Consider the following 18,868-nt stretch of genomic DNA (forward strand, 5'->3'; position numbering starts at 1 on the left):
TTAAAAGGCCATTATCAGTTAGTACTGATTAAATAACTAATTTTCACAATCAGACATTGTTTGGAGGACACACCAACCACACACTTTTCTACCACAAATGATCCCTCTGCATAAGGGTTGTTATATTCATTCTGAAAAGCATCTGCACAACTGAAAGGCACAAGCTCTCACCATTACCACCTTACATTAGCATAAACATTCTTGCAATTGTACACAAGAAAGTTCAAATTCCCTAAGGCTTTATTTTAGCACTGAAGCAACATCTAGGCCTTGGGAAAACTCTGAACTGGGTGGGTTAGGAAAGCTACAATTATATCTTGACTGCCTTCATCAAATTACAGGAGTGGGAGGTAAAGACACTAATTGAGACACTCATAAAAGAGTGCACTATTAAGGGTGACTCCTACTTTGATACATTAGGATCAAATACAGAAAAAGTCACATGTAACCCTTAAACTTGGTGAATTTTACAGAGAAGAACAAGGAATGCATAGTTCATATCACCTTGAGAGCAGAGGTCTATGCATCTTTCTGCTGTAACCAAGGCAATTACTCTGATTTAATAAAAGTTCTTATTCACTTTATTAATTAGAGTTAATTATGACTGTTTAAAGTGGACCGTGGGATTTGCAGAGCCAACCTGTTATTTGTTTTTAAAAAAGTGAAGACATTTTTCCCTAAGTACTAATTAGCACGGGTGTGTTTTATATTTATTCCTAATACAACTTCCAGTCTTGAAAGATTACACAGATTTCCACAGACACCACCACTGTTGCATGGTCACAAAATGCAAATGTTAATTGTGTTGGAAAATGTTTTGATTCAATGTGTCCTATAATAGAAACTTCTTTTGAATGCTGTTAACATCCCAATGCCTAATTAGAATATTACAAATACTATCATTTCAGAATTATAGCTATAGTAGAAGTTATAGCCACAGGCATTTGAGAAAGAAATTAGGGAGGAAGTGAAAAATTCTTGGGCAAGAATAGTTGGTCTTTTCATATACACAAATCCAGGGCTTGGGACTATGTTATTTTGGGTTTGTCCTTTTGATTTTCTATCTACTATATCTATATTAAGTATATATTTATATGAGTAAGTTTAATATAATTTTGTAAGTACTTTAATGACAAGCAAAAGGACAATTTCTACCTCTTTAGTGTTTCCCACTAAAAAGTTAAGACATGAAGTCCAAGGACACTTATGGTAGTAAAACAAAAATCATAACTGTGCCAGCAAATCTGGAATGCTCCATGGCTTTGATGGATCTCATCCAAATTATGCTCTAAATATTTAGCACCATCTAGTGGCAAATTTATTTTTAAGCTAGAGAAAAAAAATATGGAATACAATAATGTAAAACCTCAAATCAGTAATAACGTTATAAGTGCAAATGTAACACTTTTGACATTTACTGCATGAGTAACAGATAACATGAGTATCCACTATGCTATGCTCTCCAAATTTATGTATGATTTTCTACAATAAAACAAAAAAAGAAATCTCCGAAAAGCAGCCTGATACATCTTACAGAAAGATCTTCTACACCCATATCCTGACTCATTGTGGCCTGAGGTTTCCAAAATAACTTTTGATAAACATCACGAAAAGAATCTGGCTCAGTAACTCTGATCAGTTTTATAAAAATGTAAAAAGACCTCTATACATCTGAGGGGGAAAGACCTAAATTTACAGTTTAATGCTCAATGCTCCCACAGAACTTGCAGCATTTTATTACAACAGTTCCATTTAAAAAAAAAAAAAAAAAAAAAAAAGTAGGGGGCTGTGAGACCCACCACTGACTTCTATAATGAAAACTACAGAACACTAAAGACAAACTGAAGAAGACCTCAGAAAATGGAAAGATCTACCATGTTCCTGGATAGGCAAAATTAATATTACCAAAATGACCATACTATTGAAAGTGCTATACAGATTTAATGTAATTCCTATTAAGATCTCAACGACGTTATTCATAGAAATAGAAAAAGAAATCATGAAATTCATTCGGAAAAATAAGAGGCCCAGAATAGCCAAAGCAATCCTTACGAAAAAAGTGATGCAGGAGGCATCACAACACCAGACCTTAAATTATAGTACAGAACTATAGTAACAAAAACAGCAGGGTATTGGCACCAAAACAGACATGAAGACCAATGGAACAGAATAGAAGATACAGAGACAAACCCACATAAATACAGTTATCTCATCCTAGACAAAGGCACCAAAAACATACTTTGGAGAAAAGACAGCCTCTTCAACGAATGATGCTGGGAAAACTGGAAATCCATATGTATCGGAACACTCTCGCCCTGCACAAAACTCAACTCTAAGTTGATCAAGGACCTACCCATTAGATTAGGAACCCTGCACTTACTAGAAGAAAAAGTAGGCCCTACTCTCCATCATGTCAGCTTAGGAACCAACTTCCTCAATAAGATTCCTGAAGTGCAAGAAGTAAAATCAACAATCAATAAATGGGATTGTATCAAACTGAAAAGCTTCTTCACAGCAAAGGAAACAATCAAGAACATGAATAGAGATCCTAGAGAATGGGAAAAATTTTTACCACCTGTACCTCAGATAGAGCATTAATCTCCAGGATATACAAAGAACTCAAAAAACTTATCAGAAAAATAAATAACCCAATCAATAATGGGCAAAGGAACTGAACAAACACTTCACAGAAGAAATATGAATGGTCAAAAATATATGAAAAAATGTTCTCAGCATGTCTAGCAATTAGAGAAATGCAAATTAAAACTGAGATTCCATCTCACTCCTGTCAGAATGACAGTTATCAAGAATACTAATACAATAAATGTTGGAGAGCATGTGGGGAGAAAGGTACTCTCACACATTTTTAGTGGGACTGCAAATTGGTATAACCACTCTGGAAAGCAGTATGGAGATTCCTTACAAAACTTGGACTGGAACCACCATTTGATTCAGTTATCTCACTTCTCAGTCTACACCCAAAGGACTTAAAATCAGCATACTACAGTGAGATAGCCACATCAATGTTTATAGCAGCTCAACTCACAATAGTCCAGCTTTGTGAGTCCTTCAAATGGATGTCCTTTAATGGATGACTGGATGAAGAATATGTGGTATATATATATACATACAATCTAATATTACTCAGTCATAAAGAAATGAAATAATGGCATTTGCTGGTAAATGGATGGAACTGGAGAATATCACGTCAATTAAATAAGCCAGTCTCAAAACACCAAAGGTTGAATGTTCTCTGATATGTGGATGCTAACCCAAACAAGGGAGGGTGGGGAAGGGAAGAATAGAAATCCATTGGATTAGACAAGGGAAATGAAGGGAAGGGACAGGGGAGGAGATTAGAAAGGACAGTAGAATTAATTGGACACGACTTTCCTAGCCTTGTATACATATCCAGGGTAACTCTGCATTATGTGTAACTACAAGAGTGGGATCCTAAAACAGTAAATTATACTCTGTACGTATAATCTGCCAAAATATATTCGGTCACGTATAACTCTCTCCTCCCTCACTCCATCCTGATGCTAGCTGCTTCCCTCTGCCACACTCTTCCACCATGATATTCAGACTCACCTTGAGCCCTGAGGAATGGAGCTTCTATGGCTAAGACCTCTAAAACCGTGAGCCCTCAAATAAACATTTTCTCCTTGTGCTAGTCAGATCATTTGGTCACAGCAGTGAAAAAAAGCTGACTAAGACTCAAATTAGATGGAAGGGTGAAAAGAAAAATCTTGTATGGAATATTTACTGGGTAAAAACAGGGTGGTTCTTTTTTCCATTGTAGTGTTACACAAAGAAAAATGTACAAAACAAAAATGTTCAACTCAATAAATTGAAGCTGGACACAGTGGTGTGTGCCTTGTAGTTGAAGCCCTTGGGAGGCTCAAGCAGGATCACTGGAGCCCAGGAATACAGACTAGCCTGGGCAACACAGCAAGACCTCATCTCAAATAATAATAAATTTGTCAAATTATATGAATTGATGAGCTGATGCTCTGTAAGGTATAACACTTAATAGTATGCAAGAGTTCTGATTGAAAAAAATAGCAATTATAATAAAATAAAACAAAGGAAGCATCCATGCAACCAGCAGAGAGGTCTAGAAGTAAAGCAAAGATAGCCATTACCCTAGCAGATCATTCCCACTCCCCACAACTCCTCTTTCTCCTTATCAAGTGTAAATATCATCTTGATTTTCAATATTTGAGTTTAGTAACATGTGAATTTGAAGTTTGTTTAAATGAGATTACATAGTATTTTGGGGGGGGGGGGTATTTTGTTTCAAGATTATGTTTCTGAAATTCTTCCAGATTGTGTGTGAACTGAGTTTGTTCATTTTCACTATAATATAGTAGTCCAAGGTAGAAACAGCATAATTTACTTACTCACTAGACTGTTGATGGAAATTCATCCATCCTCCCTGACTTGGGACTAGTATAAATAATGCTACTATAAACACTCCTACACACATGACTTTGTTGCGCACAGGCATGCCATTTCTGTGGGGAGGAGGAGATAAGGTCACAGTAGGTATACATTCAGTTTCTATACTGCCAACCAAATTACCAGAGGTTCTACTCATATATACCACGTATACCCATATCAACCATGTATGAGAATTTCCTTGCTCCATATTCTAGCAAACCCTCTGCACTATGTTAATCCTTCCAATTTTAGTATTCTGATAGGCATGCAGTGGTTGCGTGCTATTATAGTTTTGCTTTGCATTTCTCTAATGACTTATAGTCTTGAGTCCCTGAAGTATCTGTTAAGATTCTTAACCATTTTTCTACTTCTTTGTCGTTTTCCCTGTGTTTATAGTCCTTCCTATGACTCTATATATAAGCCCTTTGTTGTAGTGTTGCAAATGCCACTCTTTAGCTTGCCTTTCATTCTCTTTAAGGTGATTTTCGATGACTAGAAGATTTCAATTTTAATAAATTCAAGCGAATTTTTTTTCTTTCATGTTTAATATTTTTTGTGTTCAAAGAAAACTTTTCTTACTGCAAATTTATATAGATATTCCTCTGTGTGATCTCCCAAAATCTTCATTGTTTTGCCTTTCACAGATAGGTCCACAATTCCCCAGAAATTGAATTTGGGTGTGGAACAAGATAGAAGTTCTCATTTACTCTTATATATGAATATACATGATGTTCTAGCACCATTTACTGAAATACTAAATCTCTACTGTCTGCATGCTGCCTATATCATAAATCAAGTATCTATAAAAGTATATCACTGTTTCTGTACTCCTCTTTCTGTTCTCCTGATCTACTGAATCAAGAATGCTGTGCAGGGGCTGGGGAGATAGCTCAGTCGGTAGAGTGCTTGCCTTGTAAGCACAAGGCCCTGGGTTCAATCCCCAGCACCCCCCCCCCAAAAAAAAATGCTGTGCATCTTTGCATCAATACAACTCTGTCTCTATTAATCTTGATATTTCATAAAACAAATTGTTCTACATTGTCCTTAAAGAATGTCTTGGTTCTTCTTAGCATTTTGAACTTTCATTAACATAAGCCTAGCAAAAGTATATCACTTGCCTGAGGTCATAAGACCAGGGCTTAGATCTGAAGAGAGCCACTGTACAAGACACATTTTTTCACTACATATCCTGCCTGCTTAACTCACATCTGAGAAAAGGTTAGGCCTAAAAACAAAAATAAAGTAAAAACAAAAATAAAATATTTTAATACCTATTCAACTTACTACGGATAATTCTTAAGAAAATTTATATTACTGATTGTCTCAGTCTACCTTGTGCTGGCTATAACAAAATACTTGAAACTGGGTAATTTATAAAAAACAGTGGTTTCTTTCTTAACAGTTCTAAAAGCCAGGAAGTCCAAGATTGAGGGGTCCACATCAAGCAAAGCATCATCCCACTTCGGAAGGTAGGAGGGTAACAAAACGTGAAAGAGTCAAGAGGGTCAAACTTGCTCCTATAACAAACTCACTCTCACCATAACAAATTCATTCTCCTGATGAGAGCAGAACCCTCAACCTAGATGCCTCTTAAATGTCCCAACTCTCAATACTATTGCATTAAGTTTCCAATATATGATCTTTGGGAGACACATTCAAATAATAGTACTAATTCATGATAAATTTGCCATCACTGGTGCTAAGTACCAGTAAAAGTGAAAATTACTACAATCCTTTTAGAGTTCTAGAAATTAACAGTAACTACTACTAGTAAAGGTACAAGAAAACAGTGTCCTAAAAGATTTAGTTACTGCCTGCTTAAAAACCCAATTGTTATAAAATGTGGGTCATGTCTCATTCTATATTGGAGCTATTAAGGAAATGAAATGAATAGACTTTGAAAGGTAAAGAAGAAAAAGGATTAATTGATAATTCCTAGATATCTGGCTTTAGCAAAAGATGCTCATAAAAAGGAACTTTCCTAGGCAGTGTGGTAAGTGCTTAACAAATTTTATCTAATTTTATCCTCAATTTTAGCAGGTATTGCTGACCCACGTTATGAATTTAAGAAGTAGGGTTGGGAAAAATTAAGTCTCTTACTCAGTCAGAAAGTACTAGATATTAGATCTTAACTGGAACTTTAAGTACTAGCCCTTTCCACTAGAGCAAACTGCTAATATCCACAATATTTGTTGGACAACCGAGCTGAAAGACTAGATTTTCCACCACAAAACAGACAAGTGACACTAAAACAACATCCAGGCAGCTGCCAGGGTTTCCTTGCAATTAAACATAGTAAGTCACATAGGAGTCTTTTGATATTACTTCCTGGAGCACAGTTACCTTTTAAATAATACTATATTTGTTGCTTTTTATTTTTTGGTGATTTTTTTTTGTTTGTTTGTACCAGGGATTAAACCCAGGCTCGCTTAACCACTGAGCCACATCCCCAGTTCTTTTCTATTTTTTATTTTGAGATGAGGTCTCACTAAGTTACCTAGGGTCTCATTAAGTTGCTGAGGTTGGCTTTGAACTTATGATCCTCCTGCCTCAGCCTCCTAAACCGCTTTGATTACAGGCAAGCACCATTGTACCCAGCTTGTCAGGCTGTTTATTATTTTTTTTTAAAAAGATGCCATATTTTTAATGCGTATTTCAAAACAGGTAATATCCACCCCGAACTTTTTACAGACCTCACTGCAGTGACACCAGAAATCTTGTGTTCTGGTTTTTAACATATGCTAAGAAATTAAAACAGGTAGTGTAGACTCATGAAAAGATAAGGTATCACTATGATACACCTTGGTGTAACTAAGAAGAATAATTTATTTACAGAGAGCATGGTTTATTAGATGTAGAAATGTTCCCACCTTATTATGCACTCAAACCACATCAGTAATGCTAGGTAACACAGGTAATGAAAACAACAGATAAAATAGAGAAATGATTCTACCCAAGAGTAAGATTCATAATGTGAATTCCTGGGTATTATTTATTAAGTTTGATTCATTGGATCTGAAAGTGTGGCTTAGAAAATTTTTAAAGTTTGCATTTTTACATGCATCATATAAGAACATATAAAATGCATATATGACTATGAAGAAAAACTAACACTCCCCTGAATCCACTCCTGTTGAAACAGATCTTTAGCAGGACCTTAGAAGCCCCCCGATTCCATCCCCTTCACTCCTCTTATGCAACTATTTTCCTGATTTGTGTTAACCATTTCCTTGCTTTTCTCATTAGTTTTACCTCTAGTGCATAACAATATGTATTTCTAAATACATTTTTAGTTTTGAAAAGGTGATTATAAATTATAAACCTAGATTCACTAGGACAATGGCACAATTCCAAATGAAGGAAAAAAAAAACCAGTATCTGTGTCAGTTGTTTGATTCCCAGAGAACTGACATTTCCTCTCTGCAAAAGTTAACAAAGACAGGAACCCTGGGAAACATACTGGTCAACCAGAGTCAGGACTTCTAGCAAGAGAGTATAGAATGGTATTATTGAACTTGCAGTAGGATTAGAGGAAGGCAAGCAGCCTACCGATTTTTTGTTTCTAAATTCACCATGCCCCCGCCACCCCACCAAGAGTAGACCGAAGCTAGGATACATGTGACAAGTGAAGCAAGCATCCTCAGCAGAGCAGGCAGCAGAGCAAAAGGCAAGAGCAGAAACTGCTCAAGTATATACTGAAGAAAAGCTAAGAACAAGTTGAAACCCAGGTCAAGCCAGGGAATTCTGTCCTCAGCTTAAAAAGACAGGAGTGACAGTAAGCACTGTGGTGAGTGTTTTGGTCAGCTTTTTCGATGCTGTGATCAAAAGACCTGACAAGAACAATTAGAGGGGGAAAAGTTTATTTGGGGGCTCATGATTTCAGAGGTCTCAGTCCCACATAAGGCTCACTTCATTCGTTGGGGATCAAGGTGAGGCAAAACATCATGGAGGAAGAGTGTGCCACCAAGCAGAGAAAGAGCTTCACTCAATAAAGACAAAATACATAGCCCAAAAGCATGCCCCCAAAGAAATACCTCCTACAGCCACACCCTACCTGCCTTCAGTTACCACTCAGTTAATCCCCTGATGGGACTGGATTAGGTTACAGTTCTTATAATCCAGTCATTTACCTCAAAACCTTGCATTTGTCTCACAGATAAACTTTTGGGGGACACCTAAATCATAAGAAAGTATAGGCCTCCAATATAGAGTGGCTGCCATCTACACTGGATACACAGGCGGCATCTTGGCATCTCTTCACGACTGCTCTAGGAATTCTCCTCATCTCCCTGTGTTGGAGCTCCTGTTTCCTATATCCCATGTCTTCCTCTTTTTTAGGTTGGTGTTTCTCACCTTCCAATAGCTTTTAATAAAGGGAATAGAGGAAGTAAATGTTCTGAGACCTTGCATGTCTGAGAATATCTTTATTCTAACTGGCTTACTTAATGAACACAAATTAAAATTATTTTCCTTCAAAATTTTGAAGGTATTGCTCTACCATTTTCTCACCTCCAGGATGTTGCAGAGAAATCCAGAGTAATTCGGATTAATGATACTTTAAACATGGCTTGTTTTTGTTTTTGTTTTCCCCCACACTAGAATCATCTGTCCCTCCCAGTGTCCTGAAATTTCCTAAGGGTGGCCTACTGTAAGTATATTTATTACATAAGGCACCCAGTGGACACATTCAATCTGATAATCCAACCTTCCATTACCGGCATTTTCCTGAATTTATTATTTTCTCCTTTTCATCCCCCCTAATCCTATCTTTTAGAACTCAATTGTACAATTACTGAACCTCAGGAATAGTCAGCTAAATGTCATCTCTATTTTCTACCTTTTTATTCTACTTTCTGGGAGATTTCCTGAGCATTATCTTACACCTTCCTAAGCTTTTCATTCCTACTACCAAGTTTTTTCCTGACCAGTCTTTTACATAGCATGTTGTTTTTATTTCATCCTTATCTCTTATCTCTCTGACTATAAGAAAAATTTTACACTTTCAATATTGGATGCTTTCCAAAAATACCTGATAATCCTTTGGTATTTGCTTATGATTAAGAATGGGGACTTAGAAAGCTTATAACTAAACTTAGAGATGCAGCTAGGTGACTTAGAATTTCTTGAAATTCCATCTTAGTTCTTTTATTGTAATCTACCCAGAAATCCAACAATAATATTTCAATCTACAAGCATTCTGTGAGCCTAGAGAAACTGGGGGAGGTAAGCACATTTGAAGGGGTGACTTCCATCTGTGATTCAATATGTACACAATCACTTCCTCCTCTATTTTCAGTTTGATAATGACTATGCTCTTTTTAAATTCTGAATAGATATTAATCTTAAGAATTTGAAAAAATAGATTCCCCCAAATCACTAGCTATTCTGTACTATTCATAAGACCTCACTTAGGTTTTTTAAAATAATGAGTGATAAAAATAAACGGCAAATCACTTTCCTGTGATAGTGTTACACTAAAAGTTAAGATTTTCTGTTAAAAAATAAAGATGTAATAAATCCAAGGTTTATTATTTTTGTAAACCAATATACTGTGATAAGTTTATGGAGAAAACAAGTAAAAATCATAATACATTAAAAATTAGTATAAAATTAATGTCAAATAAAAACCATAATAAAAATTGAAACAGTATATTTAGAAGCTACCATCCTTAAAATGAAATTTTCAAAACACACCAAGTATTGCCTGCCTTTTCTAATAGGCTTGATATTCCATTCATAATAAATATTGCAAAAAAAAATATTTTTGTAGGGAAACAAAATCATTTTATGTTGACACTGATCAAAGAGTGCCTCAAAAAGCATCTTCAAGTTTATTGTTAAGAGTACTTGTTGTAGGCTGGGGAGATAGCTCAGTTGGTAAAGTGCTTGCCTTGCAAGCATGAGGCCCTGGGTTCAATCCCCTGCATTGCCAAAAAAAAAAAAAAAAAAAAAAAAGTACTTGTTGCTTCCTATAAGCTTGTTTATTTTCTTAATAAACTAGTTTTTGTGCTTACTCTGACTTTGGTTTTGCCTTTGAAATCAACATTGCTTTTATTAATTCAGATTTTAGATCAAATTCTCATTTCAAGTTGGCATATTTCACAAAAACAATCGTATTTTTTTCTCTTGTACTTCCTCTTTTATAAAGAACTATAGTCTACAATGAATATTCTAAACTCAGAAACACTAGAAAACATTGTTGAGTAGTATTCACACATATATTTGGATCTTATAACCAAGGTTAACAGTACTATACAGAATAAGACGTTGTATTGCCAACTTTAGGGTTTATTTTGCTTCAAAACTTGTTATTTCTTGGAACACCACTCAGAATTTACATGAAGTATAATATGCATGTGAATTTCTCAATATTTATTTCTAAGAATAATTCACTAATAATTAGCAGCAGATAGAGCATAAGAACACATTTATAAAGTAGTAACAAGCAAGACTGACTGACTAGATCACAATATTAAGGATGTGATGGATCCTCCGTGTGGTAGAAAAGACTAGAAATATACAACATCTGAAATCTCACTAATCATATTCTATGACTCACAGGTTTATCCATAACCCTGAAGTTATTTCTGCCACAAAAGGTTAATTTAAGCAAAGAATTAACTCTGTAAATATTTAAAACTCTTGGAAAACAAATATATTAAAGAATACTTTTATCCATAGAATGCTTTACTAATAACATTACAAGGATAAAACATTTTGGAGTAGATCCAAAAAAAAAATCCCAGAGTTAAATGTCAGTTCTTAATTAACTGTCTTATTTTTGACATAAAAACAGATTATTTTCCAGCTGACAGAAAGCCACACAATCTAGTGTTCTGAGATAGCACAATACTGCCACCTGTTGGAAGACATCACTAGCAAAATGTATTTATTCCTCAAAATATGTTTCTAAAAGAAAATAAAAAGGGACTATGTTCATTTTATCCTTCATACAACCATCACACTTAGATAAACCACTAGTAAAGAGAAAATATAGAAATGGATCTTCTTTGTTTTCCACAATAAAAAGCACAAAATGATATTCACTTTTTTGGTTTTGGCTACCTGGATGAGGGGAAGGTGTGAACATGAAGAGAAAGCACTAGGGAGTAACTATTTTGTATCCTAATTAACAGTGGTAGTTACACAGGTCTATACCTGAGTTATAATTCATAACATACCAAAGGAAATAGTTTTACTATATGACAATTTCTTAAAAGACAGACACAGATAAGAAAATTAAAATGCTTAGTGCCAGCAGAAGTATTGGCATTTGCCTGTAATCCCAGCCATTCGGGGGGCCAAGGCAGATTACAAGTTCCAGTCAATCAGGGCAAATTAACAACATGTTGTCTCAAAATAAAATACAAAACAGGCACACAGCACTTGCCCACCATGTGCAAGGCCCCAGTACCACCACCACAAAAAAAAAAAAAAAAAAACAAAAACAAAAACAAAAAAAAAACATGTATTTATAGAAAGTAGGGAAATTTTTTAAAAATTAGAACTTAAAAGTATTCACGTAAAATTCAACAGTTTTGCCACTTATCTCAAAGATCTAAGGCATAAACACAATTAGAAATGTCCTAATGTGATACAGAATATTGAAATGTAAATATGAACTCAAATACTTTGTTATAGAACGGGAAAGTCTGATGACAAAACAATCCATAACCAAAAGCTAGAAATCAATATCTACCTTTTAACCTGATAACCTCAAAGTCTTATAAAGCCCTTTTTTACTTGTGTTTTTTCTCCCTTAAAAAGCTGGGGCAAGCTTTCTGAGGAATCTCCAATACTGCTTTCCAGAGAGGCTGCACTAATTTGCAACCCCACCAGCAATGGATGAGTGTACCTTTCTCCCCATATCCTCGCCAACACCGATTGTTGCTTGTGTTCTTGATAATCGCCATTCTAATTGGGGTGAGATGAAATCTTAGGGTACTTTTGATTTGCATTTCTCTTATTACTAGAGATGTTGAACATTTTTTCATGTTTGTTGATTGCTTGTAGATCTGTGAGGTGTCTGTTCATTTCCTTAGCCCATTTGTTGATTGGATTATTTGTATTCTTGGTGTAGAGTTTTGAGGTTTTTTTTATTAAAAATCAAATTTACATAGGGCAATATTGTTTGATTCATTCTGTTATTTTTTCCCTTCCTCCCACCCCTCCCACCCCTCTTTTCCCTCTATACAGTCCGTCCTTCCTCCATTCTTACCACCCTCCTTATCCCTAACCCTAAACCTAACCCTAACACTAACCCCTCCTACCCCCCATTATATGTCCTCATCCGCTTATCAGCGAGATCATTCGTCCTTTAGTTTTATGAGATTGGCTTATCTCACTTAGCATGATATTCTCCAATTTCATCCATTTGCCTGCAAATGCCATAATTTTATCATTCTTCATGGCTGAGTAATATTCCATTGTATATATATGCCACAGTTTCTTTATCCATTCATCAACTGAAGGGCATCTAGGTTGGTTCTACAATCTGGCTACTGTGAATTGAGCAGCTATGAACATTGATGTGGCTGTATCTCTGTAGTATGCTGATTTTAAGTCGTTTGGGTATAGGCCAAGGAGTGGGATAGCTGGGTCAAATGGTGGTTCCATTCCAAGCTTTCTGAGGAATCTCCACACTGCTTTCAGAGTGGCTGCACTAATTTGCAACCCCACCAGCAATGTATGAGTGTACCTTTTTCCCCACATCCTCGCCAACACCTATTGTTGCTTGTATTCTTGATAATCGCCATTCTAATTGGGGTGAGATGGAATCTTAGGGTAGTTTTGATTTGTATTTCTCTTATTACTAGAGATGTACAAGCAATCAACAGACATACGAAAAAATGTTCAACATCTTCTGTGAAGTGTCTGTTCATTTCCTTAGCCCATTTGTTGACTGGATTATTTGTATTCTTGATGTAGAGTTTTTTGAGTTCTTTATATATTCTGGAAATTAGTGCTCTATCTGAAGTATGAGTGGCAAAGATATTCTCCCACTCTGTAGGTTCTCTCTTCACAGTACTGATAGTTTCCTTTGCTGAGAGAAAGCTTTTTAGTTTGAATCTATCCCAGTTGTTGATTCTTGCTTTTATTTCTTGTGCTATGGGACTCCTGTTAAGGAAGTCTGATTATAAGCCAACATGAAGATTTGGACCTACTTTTTCTTCTATAAGATGCAGGGTCTCTGGTCCGATTCCGGGATCCTTGATCCATTTTGAGTTGAGTTTTGTGCAGGGTGAGAGATAGGGGTTTAGTTTCATTCTGTTGCATATGGATTTCCAGTTTTCCCAGCACCATTTGTTGAAGAGGCTATCTTTTCTCCATTGCATATTTTTGGCCCCTTTGTCTAGTATGAGAAAATTGTATTTATTTGGGTTTGTGTCCGTGTCCTCTATTCTATACCATTGATCTACCTGTCTATTTTGGTGCCGATACCATGCCATTTTTGTTACTATAGATTTGTAGTAGAGTTGAAGATCTGGTATTGTGATATCCCCTGCTTCGCTCTTCCTGCTAAGGATTGCTTTAAGCTATTCTGGGTTTCTTATTCTTCCAGATGAATTTCATAATTGCTTGCTCTAGTTCTGTAAGGTACATCATTGGGATTTTAATTGGAATTGCATTGAATCTGTATAGCACTTTTGGTATCTCACCCCAATTAGAATGGCGATTATCAAGAACACAAGCAACAATCCGTGTTGGCGAGGATGTGGGGAAAAAGGTACACTCATACATTGCTGGTGGGATTGCAAATTAGTGCAACCATTCTGGAAAGCAGTATGGAGATTCCTCAGAAAGCTTGGAATGGAACCACCATTTGACCCAGCTATCCCACTCCTCGGCCTATACCCAAAGGACTTAAAATCCGCATACTGCAGCCACATCAATGTTCATAGCTGCTCAATTCACAATAGCCAGATTGTGGAACCAACCTAGATGTCCTTCAACTGATGAATGGATAAAGAAACTGTGATATATATATATATATATACACACGCACACAATGGAATATTAGCCATAAAGAATGATAAAGTTATGGCATTTGCAGGCAAATGGATGAAACTGGAGAATATCATGCTAAGTGAGATAAGCCAATCTCAAAAAACCAAAGGACAAATGATCTCGCTGATAAGCGGATGATGACACATAATGGGGGGTGGGAGGGGTTAGTGTTAGTGTTAGGGTTAGGGAGGGGGGCAAGTATGGAGGAAGGAAGGACTGTATAGAGGGACAAGAGGGGTGGGAGGGGTGGGGGGAAGGGAAAAAATAACAATGAATCAAACAACATTACCCTATGTAAATTTCTGATTACACAAATGGTATGCCTTTACTCCATGTACAAACAGAAACATGTATCCCATTTGTTTACAATAAAATAAATTTTAAAAAAGCTGGGGCATAAACAGGCAAAACTGGAGGCTTAGCATCTATGTAATCTTGGTTATTTGGGGATATGGAGGAAATGATGTAAAAATCTATGTGATACCAAAGTCCCAAGAGATCCAGAGCATCCAACTCCATCTGGGAATCTTTTCATTGCATCTTGTAGATGCCAAATGACATAAGGTGCCAAGAGCCTACAAGATCACAAGAAAACAGGTAAGAGTTCAATTAACAAAAAGATTCAAACTGAAAGCAAGAGTCACATTAACACGTTTATTCCTCCCATCGCTCTGATAATACACTTGCTATTTATAATGTGATATGGGTTATAACAACGAGAGAATATTAAACTGGAAGCTTATGAAAGATGTATCAGTGGAGGGCTGGGAATGTAGCTCAGTGGTAGAGCCCTGGGCTTGATCCCCAGCACCACAAGAAAAAAAAACAAATGAACTAGTTGAAGCAGATTACAGCATATTTTTCAAGCTATAAAGACAGGAAGAAACAAGTGTCTCAAAAAATGAACACTAATCGGTTAAATATCAGTAGTAACTCAAATGTCACACTAATCTGAGAACTGCTATAGTAGTTTCCAAAACACCTCTAATTTAAAAACAATATCCCAAACTAACCAGAAGCCCTTTAAAGGAAAAACTAACATTCCTGACGTAAAAACAAATCAGTACAGTAAAAGATACAAAACAAAGACAATAGGCAAATATGCTGAAAATATCTGCCACATTATATAACAATTGGTTAATATCCCTACACAAAGAATTCCTACAAATCAATGAGGAAAAGACAAAGAATGGACAAATAATATAAACAGTGGATTCCCTCACAGATTTTTCACATTTTTTTCCTGGGCTGGCCTTCCACATAGAAGTTCTTGGTAAACAGTTCACTCTGAACTATATCCTCACCTCTAATGAGGTCTCTATGAGTGTAAAAATTAACTCCATGTGCTTTTCATTTAAAGGAACCAAAGCATAATCTAAAAGACTGTCATATATATAAGCAAAATGTATCTAGAATATATAGAACTCCTACAACTCAATAACAAAACTTAAAATTGGTAACAAATCTGTATGCACATTTTTCCAAATAAGACATACAAATGGGCAATATGCACATGAAAAAACTCGACATCCTTAATTCCTTTGATAAAGCAAATCAAAGACACTTCACACACTAGGATATGGAGAATTAAAAAGATAGATAATGACAAGTGTTGGCTAGGAGAAATCAGAACCCTAATACATTACTCGTGGGAATGTAAAATGATGCAACTGCTTTGGAAAAAAAAATCACCATATGACCCAGCAATTTCGCAAGTATATAACCAAGAGAAATGAAAGCATTATGTCCACACAAAATATTGTACACCAATGTTCACAGTAGCTTTATTCCTAGTAGTCAAAAGGTGGAAACTATCCAAATGTCCACCAACTGACCAATGGATAAATAGTGGTATATCACTACCATGAAATATTATCTGGCAAGAAAATGAAATGAGGTTTGGAAACATGTTACAAAATAGATGAATATGAATGTTAAGTGAAAACAGTCGATCAAAAGAGACAACATATTGTCTGATTTCCTTTACATGAATTTTCCAGGATAGGCAAATATATAATAGTAGATTGGTAAGTTGCTTAGGGTTTTAGCATGGGGAGCTAGGCTGGGAAAATCAGGACAGACTGTTAAATGGGTAGAGTTTCTTGGGGATAAAAATTTTATAAAATTGATTGTGGTGATGGCTGTACAACTTGTGAACACATTAAATATCATTATACATTCTGAATGGGTGAAGTCTAAGGTATGTGAACTATGTCAATAAAGCTGTTACTGTTTTAAGGGACTGAACTGAATCCCACCCCCTTCCCATTTTATCCCCATCTTTTCAAACAGCACCTCTTAAACCAGTACCTGGCAATATTAAAAATTAAGCAGATTCTGGATGGAAGGCAGAATAGAAACAAAAACTTGGGTAAGCCACAAACAACTTTGTCATATCCAAAGTGATCAAATTTACTGCGGGTTGGTATGCTGAAAGTTTTATCTGTGCAAGTGTTTTTCATAAAAGGAATTGAGAATGAAAACTTCAGCACAAGACATCTGCATTACACCGAACACAATGATAAGGCCAGACAGATTCTGTGCACAAAAATATCAGATCTGTGTTAAATGTGCAAAGTGTAAGCAGAGTCGCTACTTCTAGCCAAAGGTCTTAGAGGTAGAGCGATATCTCAGGTGAGAATGGTGAGGAGTTAAAACAGGTGGAGATGACAGTTAGCAAATAATCAGAATTACACCTAGCATTCTGCCCCCCACACATCCACCCGTCCGCCCCGCGCGGTGCGCGCGCGCACACACACACACACACTGTTAACATACATTTCTGCAGTCTGCTCCTGTTGGGTGTCCTATTTCTCCAGCGTGATGGGGACAAACAATTATGACCACCAGACCATAAAATTCTTTCCCACAATCTGGGCAGATGTAGAAAAATCTCCAGTGTAATTTAGGACTACAAACAAAATCTCAAGGTGTTGTGACTTAGGACCACCAAAGAAAGCGCCCAGTTCCATCTCTTCAAGAGGACTTCAACTCTCCACGCATGCGCTGTTGTGGACGCTCAGCAAAAACCGCAGAGCAAGGCCATGGCTGGCTTCACCCAGTCAAGAAACTCGAAAGGAGAAGGGACACCCGTGGCATCCCAAGGCGCCACCCACGCAGCGCACGGAGGTCGCGCCCTAGACGGGCGCAAGTCGCCCGAGGTGACCTGAAGGCACTTCCCTTCGCACCAGCCACCTTGAACGCAAAAGCAGCCCCGGGACTGCGGGTACAAACGCAGCTGGGCGCCAGAAACACCGCAAACCCGACCGCCCGGGAAATCTAACCTGTCAACAACAGAAGTATCGAATTGTACAAAGCTCGAAAAGTCCTTCCGCGTGAGGGCAGCCGGCAGAAAACAATCCGCGCGCCCCCCGAGGAGCAGTCGAGACTTCCGGTGTCTCCTCGCGAAGCTAGAGCGTCGGGACTCGGTGGCCGCTGTCCCGCGCGTACCTGCGCTTTGGATCTAGACTAAGGCCCGGGCTCCCGGAGAAGGGTTTATCCACCTCCCATTTGTTATGCATACCATAAGATTTTCCCACGACATGAAACTTTAAAAAGGTGAGTGGAAATATTAACTTGTATTCCTCCTACACACTTCGGTTGCCATTCATACATTCCCGCATTTTGGAGTCCACTAGCCAAGTGAACACACTCTCCAAGAGGCCTGCCATTAAATTCTGAGTCCCCACAAATGTTTCTTTTCTTAAAAAAAAAAATTGGAAACTATCAGATGTTGAGATGCTTGAACTATTTGGTTCTTAGATCGCAGGAAATGAAATAAAATTAGGCATCCAAAACAAACTAAATAATCAAAATAAACAAGAAATAGACATTCACTGAACAATGTTCATTAACCCAACTTTGATAATTGACTAAACTTTCAGAGATTAAGATTACAGTACCATGGGCTGGGGTTGTAGCTCAGTGGTGGAGCACTTGTCTAGCATGTGTTAGGTACTGGGTTCGAGACTTAGCACCACATAAAAGTACTATGTTCGTTTATAACTAAAAAAGTTTAAAAAAAGATTACAGTACCTTATACCAAGCTTTTTGACCTACCTTTTCTTCCTTTTGTAGATACTACTAACTGAATAGAGTTGAAAGTCACAAGAGACCAGTCAGTATATGTTAGCATATACGTGCATATATACTTTTATATAAACACAAATACAAAGACTGTCACCCCTTTACATTTTAATAACCTCTATTTTTCTTTTACACATTTAGGCAGTGTATTTCCTTTACAAAAATAAAAACTTTCAGTATTTCTACATCATATTTGATGACATCTTACAGATGACTGATCAAGACAATGACTAGTGTATTACAAGTTGATAGTTTTTTTAGTATATTCTGAGTGTGGTAGTAGATCTATGTTAGTATGCAAAATCTGGCAAATGAACATTTTCTCCTTTTT

At 36.7% G+C, this 18,868-nt stretch overlaps 1 protein-coding gene across 1 annotated transcript in view; it reads right to left on the bottom strand.

Moving 5' to 3' along the window:
* Nucleotides 1–17,915, bottom strand: part of COA1 (cytochrome c oxidase assembly factor 1) — a 77,809-nt gene extending 59,894 nt beyond the window's left edge. The window contains exon 1 of the mRNA XM_079149894.1: nucleotides 17,736–17,915. The gene's annotated coding sequence lies outside the window, so the exon portion shown is untranslated. The remainder of the gene's footprint in view (nucleotides 1–17,735) is intronic.
* Between the last annotated feature and the right edge of the window lie 953 nt (nucleotides 17,916–18,868).

The sequence above is a fragment of the Sciurus vulgaris genome (assembly GCF_902686455.1).
Source record: "Sciurus vulgaris genome assembly, chromosome: 8".
NCBI classification, from domain to species: Eukaryota; Metazoa; Chordata; class Mammalia; order Rodentia; family Sciuridae; genus Sciurus; species Sciurus vulgaris.